The 20,164-nt window shown below is 48.4% G+C and overlaps 1 protein-coding gene across 2 annotated transcripts in view; it reads right to left on the bottom strand.

Annotated features, from left to right (window-relative positions):
• Nucleotides 1-19,273, bottom strand: part of LOC116954424 (plastin-3-like) — a 76,014-nt gene extending 56,741 nt beyond the window's left edge. For both annotated transcript variants that reach the window (XM_032974931.2, XM_032974930.2), the window contains exon 1: nt 19,147-19,273. The gene's annotated coding sequence lies outside the window, so the exon portion shown is untranslated. The remainder of the gene's footprint in view (nt 1-19,146) is intronic.
• Between the last annotated feature and the right edge of the window lie 891 nt (nt 19,274-20,164).

The raw sequence follows: 20,164 nt of genomic DNA, 5'->3' as shown, positions 1-20,164 counted from the left end.
GTGTGCACGCACAATTAATATTTAACCCACAGGGTTGACGCCACGGCACCAGATAGCGAGACGCAATGAAGGAAGGAGCCCGTTGCAGATTTCACCACCACCTCCAACTCCCCCTCCCTCCCTCCCTCCTCCACCCCACCGCCACCGCTCCCCCATGGACTCTGGCAGTAATAATTGCCCTTGAGTGGTGCCGACGTTGCTGCCTTATATGGGCAAAAGTTAGACATTTGTAACACGACAAAAAAAAGACGCTGCCGTTTGGGGAGAATTCGTCGGACTTTAGCCGGAGCCGCTCGCTGCTGCGATGTCGAGTCACAGCCGAGGTTACGTCTCCGACCTTTAACGTCGTCGCTTTCCCCCCAGCCCACCACCACCCCCCCAAATTCGTTCACTCCGTTCGTCGTCGTCATTCACCGTCGTCAAATTTCGCTCTCACCGATGTCACTCATCGTCGCAGATTTTCCCCCGTCGCTTCCTCTCGTCGACTTCATGCACCTCGTTTCCACCGACGCGCTGTGTGCGTCCACCGTTGTCAATTTCCCTGCGAAGCGCCTTTGGTTGAGAGGCCCCATACAAATCCCTCTCAAATAAGATAACCCCGCTGCCCGATTCGCTGACGCCTCAACCCCACGCTCACGTCGCTGGCAGCATCGTCGCTCTCCGTCGCCTCTCAGCCTTCCCCTCCACCACCACCACCACCATCTACTGCCGTAACAATTCAAATGTCTAAATGAAATGTCGAATCCAGTCCAGTCCCCATCGTGCACATTGGCCGCACGACAATGAGAGCTGAGCTGGGCCGGTGCCACCCTTAGGTTGACTCAGCCGAAACGGAGTTCGCGGTACACAATGCCCCTTTGCCCCCCCCCCCCCCCCCACACACACACAATGTGTGTGTGTGGGGGGGGGGCAAAGGTGGGCAGGTGTGGTGCTGGCCCAACTTTACCCATCATGCACCGCGTGCGGCAGCCTTAATGGGTACTTGCTGACATCACTCGTTATCTATACAGTTAAAGAGGGGGGTGTGGGGGTGGGGGGGATCTTAGGACATTTATTTAATTGTTATTTTGTGGTTCTTATCCTCTCGTGGTATTTTACTGGCAGGGGTGCATCGTGGTTTGAAGATTGTGAGTTGACATTCCTGGCAGTGATGAACTCGGCCTATATTATCGTCATCATCATTATCTCTCAAAGTTCGATATAAATAGCAACCACTTTGTGGCGGTCAACAATGGTTCTCTTATGGAAACAAAAATCTGACTCCTGCCATAGTAACGTGTAGTGTACAACTACGAGCTCAGCGTACACCAGCATAGGTGCTCGCTGCTGTGTTAATTTTTGGAGGAAGATGCTTCATCACCTTGTGCCTTTCATTTGCAGTCCTGAATGAAATCCACGAGAACTTTGGCGTAATGATTATCGCACTGTGGCAATGACCCGAGTTCAATTCCTGGCTAACGTCGGTGACGAGCGATGGCTGAACAAGCTGTCTGCGATATCCCGACCCCGCCAACCCGCACTGAGGCAGCTTGGCTCTCGCTGCACCACCCTCAGCCATCCACAGCGTCGCCCTGCACCAGCCCATAGTGTCTGATGTATGCTTACCAGTACACAGGATGGCCCAAAAGCCAGGACACAGGGTTATTATTATTATACAGGGTTGTCCAAAAGTCAGGAGACATAGGGTTACTATTATTATTATACAGGGTGGTCGAAAAGTCAGGAGGCATAGGCGAGATGTTAACGACCTCGCTTGATATGCAGGAGGTCATGGGTTCGATTGCTTGCTGTGAATTTGGAGTTTGCATGTTCTCCCCGTGGTCACGCGGATTGTTCTCCGGGTTTTGCCTCCACATTTAGAGACACGTTTTTAAAGTATTTGGCTGCTATAAATTTCCATGTGATAAGCCACGCCGTTGACCTAAGCATTTGCGCTATTAACCAAGTGTCTCCTTAAAAAGAGATAATATAGCTCATGTGGGCCTTACGTGGTAAAACAACGAAACAGTAAAAAAATATAAATAGATTTGGTTATCGGCTACGACTCAGAGCACATTCATAATTCATTGCGGTTCAGCGTGCGTACTGCAACAAAAGTCGTGATTGTCTTTTGCCGCGTGAAAACAAATACACAAATGCCTCTTGACTTTTCTCGTCTTGGATGTCTCTTTTACTTTTACTGTCCGCCAGTGGGGAACTTTCAAGTCAGGGATATTTTTTTTCTTGCGTCATGGGCGCCGATTCACCTTCGAGTCCGATTTACCGCAGTGCCCAGAGAGAGAATCCAATCCGGGTGAGTGTTGTAAACAGGCTGAAAGGCGGGCGAGTGCGCAAAAGGCCATTAAAAGCCATCTGGGCCAAGCTCATCTATTTGAAGTCTATAAGAGCCACCTTATTTCGTTACTTGCCGATGAAAGCCTCACTGAAGAGCCTCTTGCTTGCACCATGGGTCCTGCTAGATATTGGGATGTTTGTAAGGAGTGAAACCTATAAATCATACGGGGTGGGAGTTGTCTTAAAAAATGACTCCACACGGATAGATTCAATAATCCATTGTTCGCTGTTGGCCACCTCGCAGCCAACACGTTACAACACTTGGTATTCCAAGGAAGTCCGTCACCATTCACGGTCTAAGCACGCTCAAACCTGTTTGGTCCAGGAGATTTTTACAACATCGGGTGTATTTTAGGGTGATGTTCGTGACAGCAATTGTCCATATTTTGAAATGTATTAACAAGTATGATATTCTACCTCTTCCACGGTGTATCGGCAGCGTGGAAGAGAAGGCAAAAATATCATCCGGGGGAGCTCTCTAGCTTTTTATTTTTAGTTGGAGGCTCTTCCACCGGTGGTGGCGTGAGCGAGAAATTGCTGCGCCTCGACCTTCACATGCGCTATCGGTCACGTGAGAGGAGTCACGTGAGGCGAGATGACCAATGCCCTTCTGGAATGCCCGCAAAAATCCCAGCATCACGTGGGTTTCGTGGCACGGTACCTGCGGAAGGTGACACCGCAGAACTACTACGGGAGTCAAATTGACACCAGACGCACGACAACACTCCTTCACGCTCTCGAAACATTACCATTCGTAAAAAAAGCAAAAACCTAATAAATACATAGTTCCGATAAAATTATGGTCTTCAAAGCTTCACGTTTTATGCGCCCATTTCCCCTTTCACGTCGGCGTTAACCTACGCACACTGAGCTCGCCCGGAGAGAGCGATTTTAACGATTACACTTCAACGGACCGATATATTTTTTTCGCGACGTTACAAAGGCGTCAGTGTCAGGAGCCCTCAAAACAAATCGGTAAACTTTTTATGGCCAACGTGGAGCCAGCTAGAACGCCGCTCACCGCTATCGTCGTCCAGTGTTCATACGGGGGGGGGGGGGGGGGGGAGTTGGGAGTTAAAGGTCGGCGCTGCGGGCCATGTACTAGCACTATATCCTGCCACCACCCTATCCTCGCACTCTCGCTTCCGCCTCGAGGGTTATCGAAGTCTAAAGGCACCACCCAATTCAAGGCATTGCTTTACACAACGAGATATCATCTCCTGGTTTGGTGAAGGCTTGAATTGTTCGATCGATCGTCCCGTCGATCGATAGAGCAATTCCGTCTATTGCCACGTGGATTTTCAGGCTTGGCACGGGTGATTGGGTCTGATGCTTGGGACTGGAAGAAATCAGAGTTGGAAGTTGGAAGATTTATTTTGTTTAACCAGGTAAGAACTCAAGAGGCTGTTTTGCCAGAGTGACCTGGGGCATTAGTGGTGGCTAGGAGATGTTAACTACTTCGCCTGGTATACAGGAGGTAGTGGGTTCGATCCTGATGCCTGCTGTATATTTGGAGTTTCCGTGTCTGTCCCCGTGGTCACGTGGATTTTTCTCCGGGTCCTCCGGTTTTTCCCCCCTCCACGTTTATAATCAACATCACACGTTCAGAGTATTTGGTTGCGATACATTTCCAGGTGAGGATGAGCCCACTTCGTTGAGCTATCATCTGTGATAGCCAGGTCGCTTCTGAAAATGAGCTACGTGGCTCAGTGGGCCTTAGCTGGTAAAGTAACACAATAGTGCAATAGTTTATTGTATATTCCCAACCGAGTAATGTCCAAATTTGGAAAATGTTAACCCTGACACCGGCCTCCTCTTGGGCTATGACATCAGGCGATCTTTAACGGCCGCTGTAAGGGACCATCCATAAATGACGTCACGCAATTTTTGACGATTTTTAACGATTTTTGACCCCGCCCCCTTTCGTCACACGGCGTCACAAAAAGTCAGACCCGCCTCTCAAATATGACGTCACAAAGCTCTGCCCCCCCCCCAAAAAATATAAAACATGCTTCAAATCGCTTTAAACTATTGTCATTGTAGTGCGCATTTAATGTGGCGCTGTACTCTGATGTTGTCGGAGAAAACATTTATTAAAAAGTCTATTTAATTAAGTAGAACGTGCTGTTTATATTTATTTAAAGTTGCGCATTTTGATGTGACGTCACATTTCTCAAACCCCCCCCCTCTCTCGTCACACATCGTCACAAATGTCTGACCCCCACCCCACTCCCCTAGGTGCGTGACGTCATTTATGCCCAGCTCCTAAAGCGCGTATCGTACGTTCATTACACCCGCAGTCAACAAGCACGAAATGTGGTTTTCACGACTGAGAGCAACAGAGGCGCTGCCATAAGCCGTGAGGGATGGGGGGGGGAGGACGGCGAATGAAGTTGCACCACAGCGTGCGATTAGAACGATCGGGATGCAACCGGGAGGCGGGAATTCAATGCGGAGTCGTTGAGCAAACATCGCAGAGCTGAACGGAGGTCAGTGCCACCAAGGCCACCGACGTCTTTGGGAAAGGACGCGGCTCACTTAGAGAGACGCAGAGGCAGAGAGAAAGAGAGAGAGAGGGGGGGACGCGTCGATCGTAGATCAAGAGACGTCGAATCCAGACCGTCAAGGCCGGTGCCGTGTGAGTGGTGGCGAGGGTGGGAACCAGCAGCGTAGCGAGCTGGGGGGGGGGCAGGGGGGGTCCCTTGCCCCCCCTCCCCTCCCACCCTGGTGGCCAAAACTACGAGTTGGGGGGATGGGGGCCCTTGACAACCACCGTGAGATTTGTCTTCAACAACAGCGTCAAAGACCAACAACAACAACAACAACGCGGTTTAAATATAATCTTACGAAAATGCTTTCGTTTAACCTTTGGCGACAGTCCGAGCTAAAATAAAAATAGCGGGGGGCCCCACGTGACCGATTACCGCACCCCCCTCCCTCCAAGTTTTTTTTTCCCGTGTAGCCCCCAAGCTATGGAACGCTCTTCCACGAGACGTCAGGGAGTCTGTGGACATTTAAAAAATGCGCCTTAAAACCTATCTATACACTTCCGCTTATTTTTTTGGTTCTTTTAGTAAATTATTTGAAAATTTTACTTGAAATATTATTTTCATGCTGACTGCCTGCTGCTGCTGCTGTGTCCCGTACAGCGCTTTGAGATCCTTCATGAAAAAGTGCTATATAAATGTAATAATAATGGAATAATAATAGCAGCAGCATCATCATCATCATTAGCAGCAACAGCATCAGCAGTATTATCAGCGGGATCATCATGAGCAAACAACATAATTACATTTATATATATTGTAATTATTATTACGAGGCTGCTACTAACAACGGCAACCGGTGGGACAGCGACGGGCGATTGGAGCGAGCTTCGTGTTGGCGCCACGAGTACCCCTTCTAACCCGAGCACAGAGTTACACTCAAAGTGTTTGAGTGATCAAAGTCTAAAGGTAAACAACACCTCTCCGGGGTAATTTTATAGATATACACACAGTATATTTGTTTTAAAGAGACACTCTTTCCAGGTTGAACGAAGCTCGCGAAAGATTAATTGAATAGAGGAAGATGTGTCACGGTCAAAAGGTCACGGGACCTATTAAAAAGTAAACCCCCGTACCGTTTCATCCTCTTGGTTTTTTCGGTGAAGTCACGTAGAAGGTAAATAATAAAATAAAAAAAATGAAACATAACAGAATATATGTTTTATTGTTTTAGTATTTTATTATTTCCCTTCTACGTGGTGACTTTACCGAAAGAACCAAGAAGATGAATCCCCGCAGTCACGAAAGCTTTACATCAAAATTTAACCCCGTACCTTTGACGCGACGATTTACGGGAACTAGCCCTGGCCATGCACCATCTGCAATAGCCCGGAGCTTGTGGGCAAGCCCTTCTGTAATAGCATTGACGTGTTTACAACGTGGACGCACCGTTAAACAATTACCGCATTACATCCGTGCCAATAAAAAAATGCCAACCGACAGTTCGTAATAAACAGGTCCTTGCAGGGTGGGCTGGTAGGAACATTGGCATTTTTTTACACCCAACAGCACGAGATTTCACTTCGTTAAAGTATTGAAAGGGGACGGACGGACGGACGCATTAATCTATTGCAGGCTGGTACACTCAGTTTACAACTTCGTTCCTACCAGTATACCCGACAGCCCGATTATCAATGCTGCTCCCGGAAGTTGGGACCCGCACGCCGTTGGCAGTCACGGGGTTGCACGAACACAGACCTCTCTTATTATCATCATCATAACGGTGGCTAGGAGATGTTAACTCCCTCGCCTGGTATGCAGGAGGTCGTGGGTTCGATCCCGACCCTGACGCCTGCTGCTGTATATTTGGAGTTTGCGTGTCTCTCTCTCTCCCTCATCATCATCATCATCATAACGGTGGCTAGGAGATGTTAACTCCCTCGCCTGGTATGCAGGAGGTCGTGGGTTCGATCCCGACCCTGACGCCTGCTGCTGTATATTTGGAGTTTGCGTGTCTCTCTCTCTCCCTTATCATCATCATCATAACGGTGGCTAGGAGATGTTAACTCCCTCGCCTGGTATGCAGGAGGTCGTGGGTTCGATTCCGACCCTGACGCCTGCTGCTGTATATTTGGAGTTTGCGTGTCTCTCTCTCTCCCTCATCATCATCATCATCATAATAACGGTGTCTAGGAGATGTTAACTCCCTCGCCTGGTATGCAGGAGGTCGTGGGTTCGATCCCGACCCTGACACCTGCTGTATATTTGGAGTTTGCGTGTCTCTCTCCCTCTCTCTCTCCCCGTGGTCGCGTGGATTTTTTCCGGGATCCTCCAGTTCCCCCTCCCCCCCTCCACATATAGAATCAACCGTTTAGAGTAATTTTTGGCTGCTGCTATGAATATCCACGTGATGATGATGATGATGACATCAGGCACTTCGTTGAGCTGCTATCATTTCTGATAGCCAGGTCGCTTCTGAAAAGAAAAAGAGAGCTACGTAGATCAAGTGGGGGCCTACACCTGGAAGAGTAAAAACAAAAACGCCACCGCCTTCGTCATTTGCCACGAGGGTCAGCCGTGGCCAGCGGGAGAGTTGAACTCTGAACTCAGAACGTCGTCGGGTTCGTGACACGTGACGGCGTCAAACGATCGCCGCGCCAGCCGGATGAAAGTAATGGGTGCGTGTGTGTGTGTATGTATGTGTGTGTATGTATATGTGTATGTATGTGTGTGTATGTGTGAGTCTGTAAGTGTGTGTAAGTCCGGCAAAAACAACCCCCTACCTCCTCGTGGTGCCGGACGGCAACGCTGTGGTGGGCAGTGCCGTTGGGGGAGGGCCAATTAAGATTGGCCTTTCCCTTCATGGCGTTTGTAACCACCACAGCGGCCAAATGGGGGCTCTGGGTGGGTGCGAGGGGCTGGTAACCTCTCCATCTTCAATTAACTACCACCAAACTACAATTCAAATTTTTAATTAAGCTTGTGCCAGAGGCCTCGGGGGAACAGGCGTCTATGACGTCACCTGGTCAAACCCCATTTGATGGAGCCAGGAGACTGAATCCTTACTCTCGAGGCTCCTCCAGAAACAACAAAAAGCTACTACGGATGGCCACGTGGAATGTTCGAACGCTCACTGCGTAGGAGAGGCTGCCACTCCTCTGTCGGAAGCTGGACTGGTATCGCCTGGATCTCTGTGTCATTCAGAAGGTCCGGTGGACCGGCTCTGGCTCCTGCCACCATGAGGGGTGGACGGTCCTCTACTCGGGGAAGGAGACTGCCAAACAACAGGTAGTGGCTTTTCTTCTGAACAAAATAATGAAGGGGGCGTGGTAGTGTGGCGATGAGGTGTGGGAAGCTGTAAGCCCCAGGCTACTTTGGGCTTGCCTTCCCATCAACCAGAGGCGAGGAGTGGTGGTCGTGGTTACTTATGCCCCCACCGAAGACGAACATCCGTGGAGGGATGCAGGCAAGGCTGATAAGTCAGATGCCTTCTATCACCTCCTTTTACAGGTGCTAGCTAAAGTGGCCCCTCCTGATAGAGTTATCTTGTTGGGTGACTTCAATGCCCGAGTTGGTCATGATGCTAACACCTGGTCTGGAGTGATTGGAAGGAATGGGCCAGGTCAGCTCAATAACAACGGTAGGAGGCTGCTAGATTTGTGTGCAGCCCATGGACTTGTAATTACCAAACGCTGTTCTGGCATTGACGCATCCACACAACATCATGGATGCATGCCGGGTCCAAGCAAGAACATCTGCTGGACTACACAGTGACGAAACAGCGGATGCAGGTCCATGTCCTTGACACCAGGACCTACCGTGGAGCTGATCTGTCCACTGACCATCAACTTGTCATCTGTAAGATGCGCCTGCCATTTTTCCACTCAGGACCCCATTCCACCCTAAGGTGGCCTGGTTTCAGCTAGCTGATGAAAGTTGCAAGCAAGAATTGTATCATCGCTTGCGGATGGGGTTGGCATCGTCCCCCGCTCCTCCTGATGCCGAGAGGAAATGGGCGAGGTTTAGGACTGTGGCTCATGCAACTGCAATGGGTGCCTTGGGTACACGGTCCAGACCTCCCCAGAGACCCTGGCTGATATAGGAGGTGTTCAGACTGGCTACGAAAAAGCGACAGGCCCACTCTCATCGTCTAAAACATCCCACGTCAGAGAATGAGGAGGCCTACTACAGCCTTCGCTCAGAGGTTCGGAGAGCCGTGAGGCGCTGCAAGAACGGGTGGTGATCGCGGGTTGCTGAAGACTTAAAAGTGCGTCGCTCCCATTGGCTTCCTGATACCGGAAGGAAGAGCGCGTTCCAGACGGCCCGCAGGAGAAGCGCATCTGAACGCGCGCAGCGCGGTGACCGCTGTCTTTGCTCGATGGTCGAGCCAAAAATAACAAAATGTTGAGACTGAAACCCCCCCCCAGGATGTTGGGACCCCCCCCACGGCCCCCCCTTCCCTACCCCCCCCCCGTACCCCAACGCTGAAGGAATCTGTCATTGAAAGTTTTCCACCCCCCCCCCGTGCCGCCGTTGAATAATTTACAACGACGAGGCGCCGTTCCGCTCGCTCCGTTCTCTTCTTCAAACGATCCGCGTCTCAGACCACCCCCTTCCCCGCAGTACCTGGACCTCAGACCTCACTAGTTCCGGTTCAACACCCAGACATACGCCCGCCGCCTCTTTCTCTCTCTCTCTCTGTGTCACGTTGGCCACTTGGAACGCTTTCGGCGACTGTATTGGGGCTTCGTTCGTACATTGAAGCATCGTATATGGAGTAACTTCTAATATCAGTACGGTGGGGATGCGTTCCCAGCCGTCGTAACGTACCATTGCATACCATAAATACTGCGTAGTTTACCATTCATATTGTAAACTAAGACAATTAATATTTTAAATAATATATTTTAGACTGTAAAGTATTAAAATAAAAGCTGACGTTAATAAAATGAACAGAACCCTTTCTGAATCTATATCTTATTATTTTATTCTAATTTAGATATGATTCTAAATCGCTTAAGGCATTTTTTAAAATCTCAGTTTACTTTTTAAATTGCTGTGTAAAATAATGGTTATCAAAGCAAAGTTTGTGATACTGAAACTTCGTTTATTGAACATATGCACTCTAAATTTCGATTTAAAGCTTTCGTGACTGCAGGGATGCATATTCTTGGTTCCTTCGGTAAAGTCACGTAGAAGGGAAATAATAAATGTTTTATATTTTCATTATTTTATTGTTTCCCTTGTACGTGACTTTACCGAAGGAACCAAGAATATATATATACGCACTCTACGTAAGTTTCCCCTTTAGGGCCGCAAAGACAAAGATCACCCCGGAAAGCCTTAACAGACTGTTGGGGAAAGTGCTGTTAGCGAGCCAGAACGGTCCACGAGGGGGTGGGTGGCCAGCACCACGCCCGACTACCCGCCTTTGTCTCCCCAGTGGCGATGTTTACACACCGCACCAGGTACTCATTTGAGGCTGAGTCGACCTAGGGCCGAACAGACACGGTGTTGTTCTTCACAGACGTGTTGAGGTTGCTGTTGTTTTCGTTGATGTTAATTGTGCCTGTGCATCACTGCCAATGCACGAGACATCACTGCCGGGGACGATACACTAATCCGCTACTCCTAACGCCGTTGTCTGGGCTTGACAAGCAGCTGAATGTGAGATCGTGGTTGCTGTATCTGCGTCGACATCAGCAGCCGTACACAACAAGAAGGCAAAAGGGGGGTTCAAGAGCCCGGCGAGCCGAGTTCAACTCCCGGCCACGGCAAGTGGTGCCACACGCTCAGGTGATGTTGCCACCAAGTGATTATGCAGATTGTGCTACTCGCGTTTCAATCGTCTTAACGTTCAGCTGAACCGGGTGGGGAACTCCAGGGGACAGGACAGAGTCTCATGGGGCATCAGCATCGATGGAAGTTAAAATGACTGAATACGCAATTTAACGCGTGGTCGGCTTTCGCGACCAATATCATCCATAATAGAGGGGTTTTTTTGGGGGAGTTTAGATCGCGTAAATATATAAATGTGTCGTTAAACCCGCCACCACCCGACAGAGCCGATTGCAAACGTTGTGGAGTTGCTCTCCGGGGTGCTGTACTAGTAACGAATTGGCGTTGTTCTGTTTACGTGACAAACCTTACCGATTGGCTCTGTCGGGTGGTGGCGGGTTTAACGACACATTTATATGTTTACGCGATATAACCCCCCAAAAAAACCCTGTTATGAATGAGTACACAAGCTCTATCCCCCCCACCCCCCCCCCCCCCCCGTTCTTCTTCCCAATGGTGCTCGTTGATTGGCCACGAGCGTGTTTCGCAACGCTCTTGGAACGCAGGTAACAACAATAGCAGCAACAAAAGCAGCAACAACAATAGCAGCAGCAACAACAATAGCAGCAACAACAACAGCAGCAGCAACAACAACAATAGCAGCAGAAGCAACTCTCCACACTATAGACAAAGATCCCCCGTATAGCCTGTACAGACTGTTGGGGCAAGTGCTGTTAGCGAGCAGCACCTGTGAAGGCCGGCACGGCACACGAGGGGGTGGGTGGCCAGCACCACGACCACACCACCACTGTAACGGCAACGTCGGCTGACGGTGACACAATGGGGAGACGTCAGTGGCGTCTTTAAATATTAATCCGGACTGTAGGGGCACGCTCGCCTATGCGACGACACACAAGTCGCCCAGTGCTGAGTGCAATACAAAGACAAAGATTCCCCGTATAGCCTCAACGGACTGTTGGGACAAGTGATGTTAGCGAGCGCGTTTCAAGGCCGGAACGGTACACGAGGGGGTGGGTGGCCAGCACCACGCCCGACCGCCTTTGTCTCCCCAGTGGCGATGTTTACACACCGCACCAGGTACTCATTTGAGGGGGAGGCCCAGGACCGGTTCAGATAATCGTCACCGGTGTTGGCCGCGAGCGGGAATCGAACTCGGGTCGCCGGGTCCGTAGCGCAGCGTAGCGCTAACCGCTGCGCCACCGCTCCCCGCTGAGAGCAACACACACGCGCAGGCACACGGCAACACAATGACAAAGATCCCCCGTGTAGCCTTCAACATAATGTTGGGGCAAGTGCCGTTTGCGAGCTGCACCTGTGAAGAAGGCTGGCACGGCGCACGAGGGGGAGCTCCCGTGCCGATGCTGCCTTACACACCGCACTCCCCCTAGGTCGACTCAGCTAATGCCGAGTCGACCTAGGGGGTTTGCAGCGTGGTGCAGCACAACCGCAGGTCCAGGTTGCGAAGGAGGTGAGCGTGGCGCGGAAGGTGGCTCAGATTATGTTTTTATTTACCGATGCGAAGGAGGTGAGCGTGGCGCGGAAGGTGGCTCAGATTATGTTTTTATTTACCGAATATATATATTTTTTTTACCGGAGAGGAATCCGATGAGCTGTCAAGCTCTTTTGATTGCACAGATGCCCAGTAACAGAAAAACGCAACCCATACAACCCTGCCGTGTCCAGCCGAGGCTCTGTTACACACACAGACACACAGAGGCGAAGCGGCGGACACAGCTCACGAGCTCCGACCCTCACGCAACGTGAATCCGCAGACTCGCGCGCAGCGAATTAGCCCGAGCGAGTCCGCGTCAATTGCAGGCATCTGCAGTCCGACGATGGGATGGGAAGTCGCTGATGAAGTTAAGCCGACCTGATGATTTGATTAGCTCTAGAATGTCGCACGGACACATTGAAGCCAGGGAGACAAAGACGGAGAGAGAGAGAGACCCACCGTGGTGTCAATGGTTATCAGCTCCCTTGGACCTAAGCTGGATTACAAAGGTCGTGCTGCCTCGATGCGATCTCCAGGCGCGGCAGTTGTAAAAACTCTGTAGGTTTCTTAAACATGCCACTCCATCCGCACTGCCTCTGTCTCGCCTAGCAGTATGATGCACCCAGCAGTATGATGATGCACCCAGCAGTATGATGATACACCCAGTAGTGTGATGATACACCCAGCAGTATGATGATACACCCCGCAGTGTGATGATACACCCAGCAGTATGATGATACACCCAGCAGTATGATGATACACCCAGTAGTGTGATGATACACCCAGTAGTATGATGATACACCCAGCAGTATGATGATACACCTAGCGGTATGATGATACACCCAGCAGTATGATGATACACCCAGCAGTATGATGATACACCCAGCGGTATGATGATACACCCAGCAGTATGATGATGCACCCCGCAGTGTGATGATACACCCCGCAGTGTGATGATACACCCAGCAGTATGATGATACACCCCGCAGTATGATGATACACCCAGCAGGATGATGATACACCCAGCAGTATGATGATACACCCAGCAGTATGATGATACACCCAGCAGTATGATGATACACCCAGCAGTATGATGATACACCCAGTAGTGTGATGATACACCCAGCAGTATGATGATACACCCCGCAGTGTGATGATACACCCAGCAGTATGATGATACACCCAGCAGTATGATGATACACCTAGCAGTATGATGATACACCCAGCAGTATGATGATACACCCCGCAGTATGATGATACACCCAGCAGTATGATGATACACCCAGCGGTATGATGATACACCCAGCAGTATGATGATACACCCCGCAGTATGATGATACACCCAGCAGTATGATGATACACCCAGCAGTATGATGATACACCCAGTAGTGTGATGATACACCCAGCAGTATGATGATACACCCAGCGGTATGATGATACACCCAGCAGTATGATGATACACCCCGCAGTATGATGATACACCCAGCAGTATGATGATACACCCAGTAGTGTGATGATACACCCAGCAGTATGATGATACACCCAGCAGTATGATGATACACCCAGTAGTGTGATGATACACCCAGCAGTATGATGATACACCCAGCAGTATGATGATACACCCCGCAGTATGATGATACACCCAGCAGTATGATGATACACCCAGCAGTATGATGATACACCCAGCGGTATGATGATACACCCAGCGATATGATGATACACCCAGCAGTATGATGATACACCCAGCAGTATGATGATACACCCAGTAGTGTGATGATACACCCAGCAGTATGATGATACACCCAGCAGTATGATGATACACCCCGCAGTATGATGATACACCCAGCAGTATGATGATACACCCCGCAGTATGATGATACACCCAGCAGTATGATGATACACCCAGCAGTATGATGATACACCCAGTAGTGTGATGATACACCCAGCAGTATGATGATACACCCAGCAGTATGATGATACACCCCGCAGTATGATGATACACCCAGCAGGCCTTCCGAAGCTGTACCGGTCACAATCAGACGCTATGCACGGTCAATACAAACACCCATGTGAATCGAACCGATGCCATATTTTAAATACACGCAATGTCAATAATAATAATGCACAATCTTCTGTTCGAATCAGAAGCAGAATATTTTACACTGGAGGAATCCGATGAGTTACGTGACTTTACCGAAAGAACCAAAGAGTATGGATTACTGCAGTCACGATAGCTTCAAATCAGTTATACACCACTATTTTATTTGCCGGATATACAAGCCCAGTGAGCTAAGTGAGCTCTTTTTTCAGAGGTGACCTGACCACAATGTCACAATGATAGCTGCTCATCGACAATTTCTGAGATCATCATCGTCATTATCATCATTGTCACCACTACCACCACCACACTTGGGAATTTATTTGCAGAATTTAGATAATCTAAACGCGTGTTGTTTCTGAATGTGCATGGATGAGTGGTGTTGGGGGGGGAGGAGAGCAACACCGGAGGAGCTTGAAGAAAAATCCACGCGATCACCACGGGGGGAGAGAGAGACAGAGAACAGAGACCATACACAGAGAACAGAGAACATACACAGAGAACATACACAGAGAACATACACAGAGAACAGAGAACATACACAGAGAACAGAGAACATACACAGAGAACATACACAGAGAACAGAGAACATACACAGAGGACATACACAGAGAACATACACAGAGAACATACACAGAGAACAGAGAACATACACAGAGAACATACACAGAGAACATACACAGAGAACATACACAGAGAACATACACAGAGAACAGAGAAGATACACAGAGAACAAACACAGAGAACATACACAGAGAACATACACAGAGAACATACACAGAGAACAGAGAACATACACAGAGAACATACACAGAGAACAGAGAACATACACAGAGAACATACACAGAGAACATACACAGAGAACATACACAGAGAACAGAGAAGATACACAGAGAACAAACACAGAGAACATACACAGAGAACATACACAGAGAACAGAGAACATACACAGAGAACATACACAGAGAACATACACAGAGAACATACACAGAGAACATACACAGAGAACAGAGAAGATACACAGAGAACAAACACAGAGAACATACACAGAGAACATACACAGAGAACATACACAGAGAACAGAGAACATACACAGAGGACATACACAGAGAACATACACAGAGAACATACACGGAGAACAGAGAACATACACAGAGAACATATACAGAGAACATACACAGAGAACATACACAGAGAACATACACAGAGAACAGAGAAGATACACAGAGAACAAACACAGAGAACATACACAGAGAACATACACAGAGAACATACACAGAGAACAGAGAACATACACAGAGGACATACACAGAGGACAAACACAGAGAACATACACAGAGAACAGAGAACATACACAGAGAACATACACAGAGAACAGAGAACATACACAGAGAACATACACAGAGAACATACACAGAGAACAGAGAACATACACAGAGAACATACACAGAGAACATACACAGAGAACATACACAGAGAACAGAGAACATACACAGAGAACAAACACAGAGAACATACACAGAGAACAGAGAACATACACAGAGAACATACACAGAGAACAGAGAACATACACAGAGAACATACACAGAGAACAGAGAACATACACAGAGAACATACACAGAACATACACAGAGAACAGAGAACATACACAGAGAACAAACACAGAGAACATACACAGAGAACAGAGAACATACACAGAGAACATACACAGAGAACAGAGAACATACACAGAGAACATACACAGAGAACATACACAGAGAACATACACAGAGGACATACACAGAGAACAAACACAGAGAACATACACAGAGAACAAACACAGAGAACAGAGAACATACACAAAGAACAGAGGACATACACAGAGAACATACACAGAGAACATACACAGAGAACAGAGAACATACACAGAGGACATACACAGAGAACATCCACAGAGAACATACACAGAGAACAGAGAACATACACAGAGAACAAACACAGAGAACATACACAGAGAACATACACAGAGAACAGAGAACATACACAGAGGACATAAACAGAGGACATACACAGAGAACATACACAGAGAACATACACAGAGAACAGAGAACATACACAGAGAACAGAGAACATACACAGAGAACATACACAGAGAACATACACAGAGAACAGAGAACATACACAGAGAACAAACACAGAGAACATACACAGAGAACAGAGAACATACACAGAGAACATACACAGAGAACAGAGAACATACACAGAGAACATACACAGAGAACAGAGAACATACACAGAGAACATACACAGAGAACAGAGAACATACACAGAGAACATACACAGAGAACATACACAGAGAACAGAGAACATACACAGAGAACATACACAGAGAACATACACAGAGAACAGAGAACATACACAGAGAACAAACACAGAGAACATACACAGAGAACAGAGAACATACACAGAGAACATACACAGAGAACAGAGAACATACACAGAGAACATACACAGAGAACATACACAGAGAACAGAGAACATACACAGAGAACATACACAGAGAACATACACAGAGGACATACACAGAGAACATACACAGAGAACAGAGAACATACACAGAGAACATACACAGAGAACATACACAGAGAACAAACACAGAGAACAGAGAACATACACAGAGAACATACACAGAGAACAGAGAACATACACAGAGAACATACACAGAGAACATACACAGAGAACAAACACAGAGAACAGAGAACATACACAGAGAACATACACAGAGAACAGAGAACATACACAGAGAACAGAGAACATACACAGAGAACATACACAGAGAACATACACAGAGGACATACACAGAGGACATACACAGAGAACATACACAGAGAACAGAGAACATACACAGAGAACATACACAGAGAACATACACAGAGAACAGAGAACATACACAGAGAACATACACAGAGAACAAACACAGAGAACAGAGAAGATACACAGAGAACATACACAGAGAACATACACAGAGAACAGAGAACATACACAGAGAACATACACAAAGACCATACACAGAGAACAGAGAACATACACAGAGAACAGAGAACATACACAGAGGACATACACAGAGAACATACACAGAGACATACACAGAGAACAGAGAACATACACAGAGAACATACACAGAGAACAAACACAGAGAACATACACAGAGGACATACACAGAGAACATACACAGAGACATACACAGAGACATACACAGAGAACAGAGAACATACACAGAGAACATACACAGAGAACAAACACAGAGAACATACACAGAGGACATACACAGAGAACATACACAGAGACATACACAGATAACATACACAGAGAACAGAGAACATACACAGAGGACATACACAGAGAACAAACACCAACAGGCATCGCCAGGCAGATTTTCAGGTAGGGGGGCAACCCCTCCAGCAATGAGAAATGATAGAGTAGTTGTTAGTAAGTAAGGAGTTGTTAGTGAGTAAGGAGTTGTTAGTAAGTAAGGAGTTGTTAGTAAGTAAGGACTTGTCCCTTGCTTTTTATTCGACGCCTGTGCGGCGATGGCGCAGACATCGATCGAGGGGTCAAATTCGAACCGCGTTGTTAGTGATCGGCACCGCGCTCGCTGAAGGTGCTGATGCCTTCAGGGAAGTCGTGTACTGTAGACGCAACTGCGCACAATTCTGCGAGTCGCTTATAACAACCGCTTTGCCGTTACTTTATTGCCAATTACGGGCTCAGACTATTGTCCTATCATCTCATAGAGTCACTGGCCACGTAATAATATGCTACGCATTTGCAGTGGTGGTCGGCCGATTTATTGCTAATAATCCAAAATGATCCGATCGAAATTAGGGATTTTGACGCAACCTGCTTTGTCACACACTAATCGAAATAAGGGATTTCGATCGGATCATTGGGGGGGGGGGGGGGGGGGGGGGGCACGTGCCACCCCCCCCACTGGCTCCGCCAGTGCCGCCAGGGTTCTTGATCGAGCCCACGTGCCTCCTGCATAGCAGGCGAGGGAGATTCCGTTATCCCGCTCGTACACAGATAACGACCCTCTGGAACGCTCTTCCTTACGATATTACGAAGCCGCTTTTACATCGAGATTGAAAGCTCACTTCTTTAGAACAATTTATTTTGTGTTTAGTGTCTTTTTATCCTTACCCTGCACCTCGGGAGAGCACGGTTGGCTACATACGGTGCGAAAGAAGCTCAACATACACGCATAGACTCACAGAGAAACACACAGACTCACACAGAGACCCATAGACTCACACAGAGACGCATAGACTCACACAGAGACCCATAGACTCACACAGAGACACATAGACTCACACAGAGACCTACAGACTGACACAGAGACCCATAGACTCACACTGAGACCAATAGACTCACACCGAGACCCATAGACTCACTCAGAGACCCATAGACTCACACCGAGACCCATAGACTCACACCGAGACCCATAGACTCACACTGAGACCCATAGACTCACATTGAGACCAATAGACTCACACAGAGACCAATAGACTAACACAGAGACCCATAGACTCACACAGAGACCCACAGACTAACACAGAGACCCATAGACTCACACAGAGACCCATAGACTCACACAGAGACCCATAGACTCACACAGAGACCCATAGACTCACACAGAGACCCATAGACTCACACAGAGACCCATAGACTCACACAGAGACCCACAGACTCACACAGAGACCCATAGACTCACACCGAGCCCCATAGTTTGTCGTCCTTCCCCTGCACCTCCGATGAACACGGTGGGCACCGTACGGCGCGACAGTATGTCAACATACATACACAGAGACACACTGGACGGGGCTGTGGAGCAGTGTGACAAACCAGGTTGCGTCCAGAGAGAGAGAGAGAGAGCGAGCGAGACGGAGAGAGTCTCGTACCTGTGCTGTTAGCCTGCAGCCGGGTGTACAGGTGTAGAGTGCGCGTGGACCAGGTGAGTCCAGGGGAGTGGGGGTGGGTGAGGGCGCGGCAGTGCGGGGAGGAAGGGCAGGTGAGGGGGCTGAGCTGGCCGCAGGGCAGGGAGTGGTGAGCGGGGCGTTTCGGGATGGTTCCCGGGGAGACGGAAGAGAGAGAGAGAGAGCGAGCGTGAGAGAGAGAGAGCGATACCTGCTACCAGTGCCGGATTATCCGAGTAGCAAAAATAGCTACATATGGAGTAGTAGCAACTACTATTATGTAGTAGTATCTACTACATGTGTAGTAGATACGGGCCTCGCACTTTCAAGGGCCCCGCGTTAAATGCTTTCAGGCTATCAATTCCGGTTCAGTAATTCTGCACTTGCTCTATTACTATAGTACTATACCGCCTTCAACTTTTATGAACGACTGAGTGTTCAAGGTTAGCGATTTGTCGTATTATCTGGCTGTATAGCAAATGAAAAAAAATACAATGACTTTATTATGCAAGTTAAACAATGTGTGTTTTATTATTTACGTTTTATTTTTTTTTATTTTAGGCCCCTTTATAACAAATGCTGCAGGCCCAGCACTAGCTTCGTCCGGCACTGCCTGGGAGTATGCAGTGGGTGTGTGGCGTGATCGTGCCGAGGGCTGTTCAACAGTCACACGAAGAGAGAAAAGGCAATCTATACAAACATACCACGTGCAATGAAGAGGATTAATTTACCAAAACGTCGCCAATGTTTTATTTTTTCTTTTAAGGCCACAAAGACAAAGATCCCCCCGTGTAGCCTGTAACAGACTGCTGGGGCAGGTGCTGTTAGCGAGCAGCACCTGTGAAGGTACACGAGGGGGTGGGTGCCGAGCACCACGCCCGGCCGCCTTTGTCTCCCCAGTGGCGATGTTTACACACCGCACCAGGTACTCGTTTGAGGCCGAGTCGACCTAGGGGAGGAGGCCCAGGACCGGTTCAGGTCATCGTCACGGGTTTTGACCTTG

This window comes from Petromyzon marinus, chromosome 55 (assembly GCF_048934315.1).
Source record: "Petromyzon marinus isolate PM22_M1 ecotype Great Lakes invasive population chromosome 55, UKy_Petmar_22M1.pri1.0, whole genome shotgun sequence".
In the NCBI taxonomy this organism is placed as follows: Eukaryota; Metazoa; Chordata; class Hyperoartia; order Petromyzontiformes; family Petromyzontidae; genus Petromyzon; species Petromyzon marinus.
This window is presented reverse-complemented; position numbering and strand designations above follow the sequence as displayed.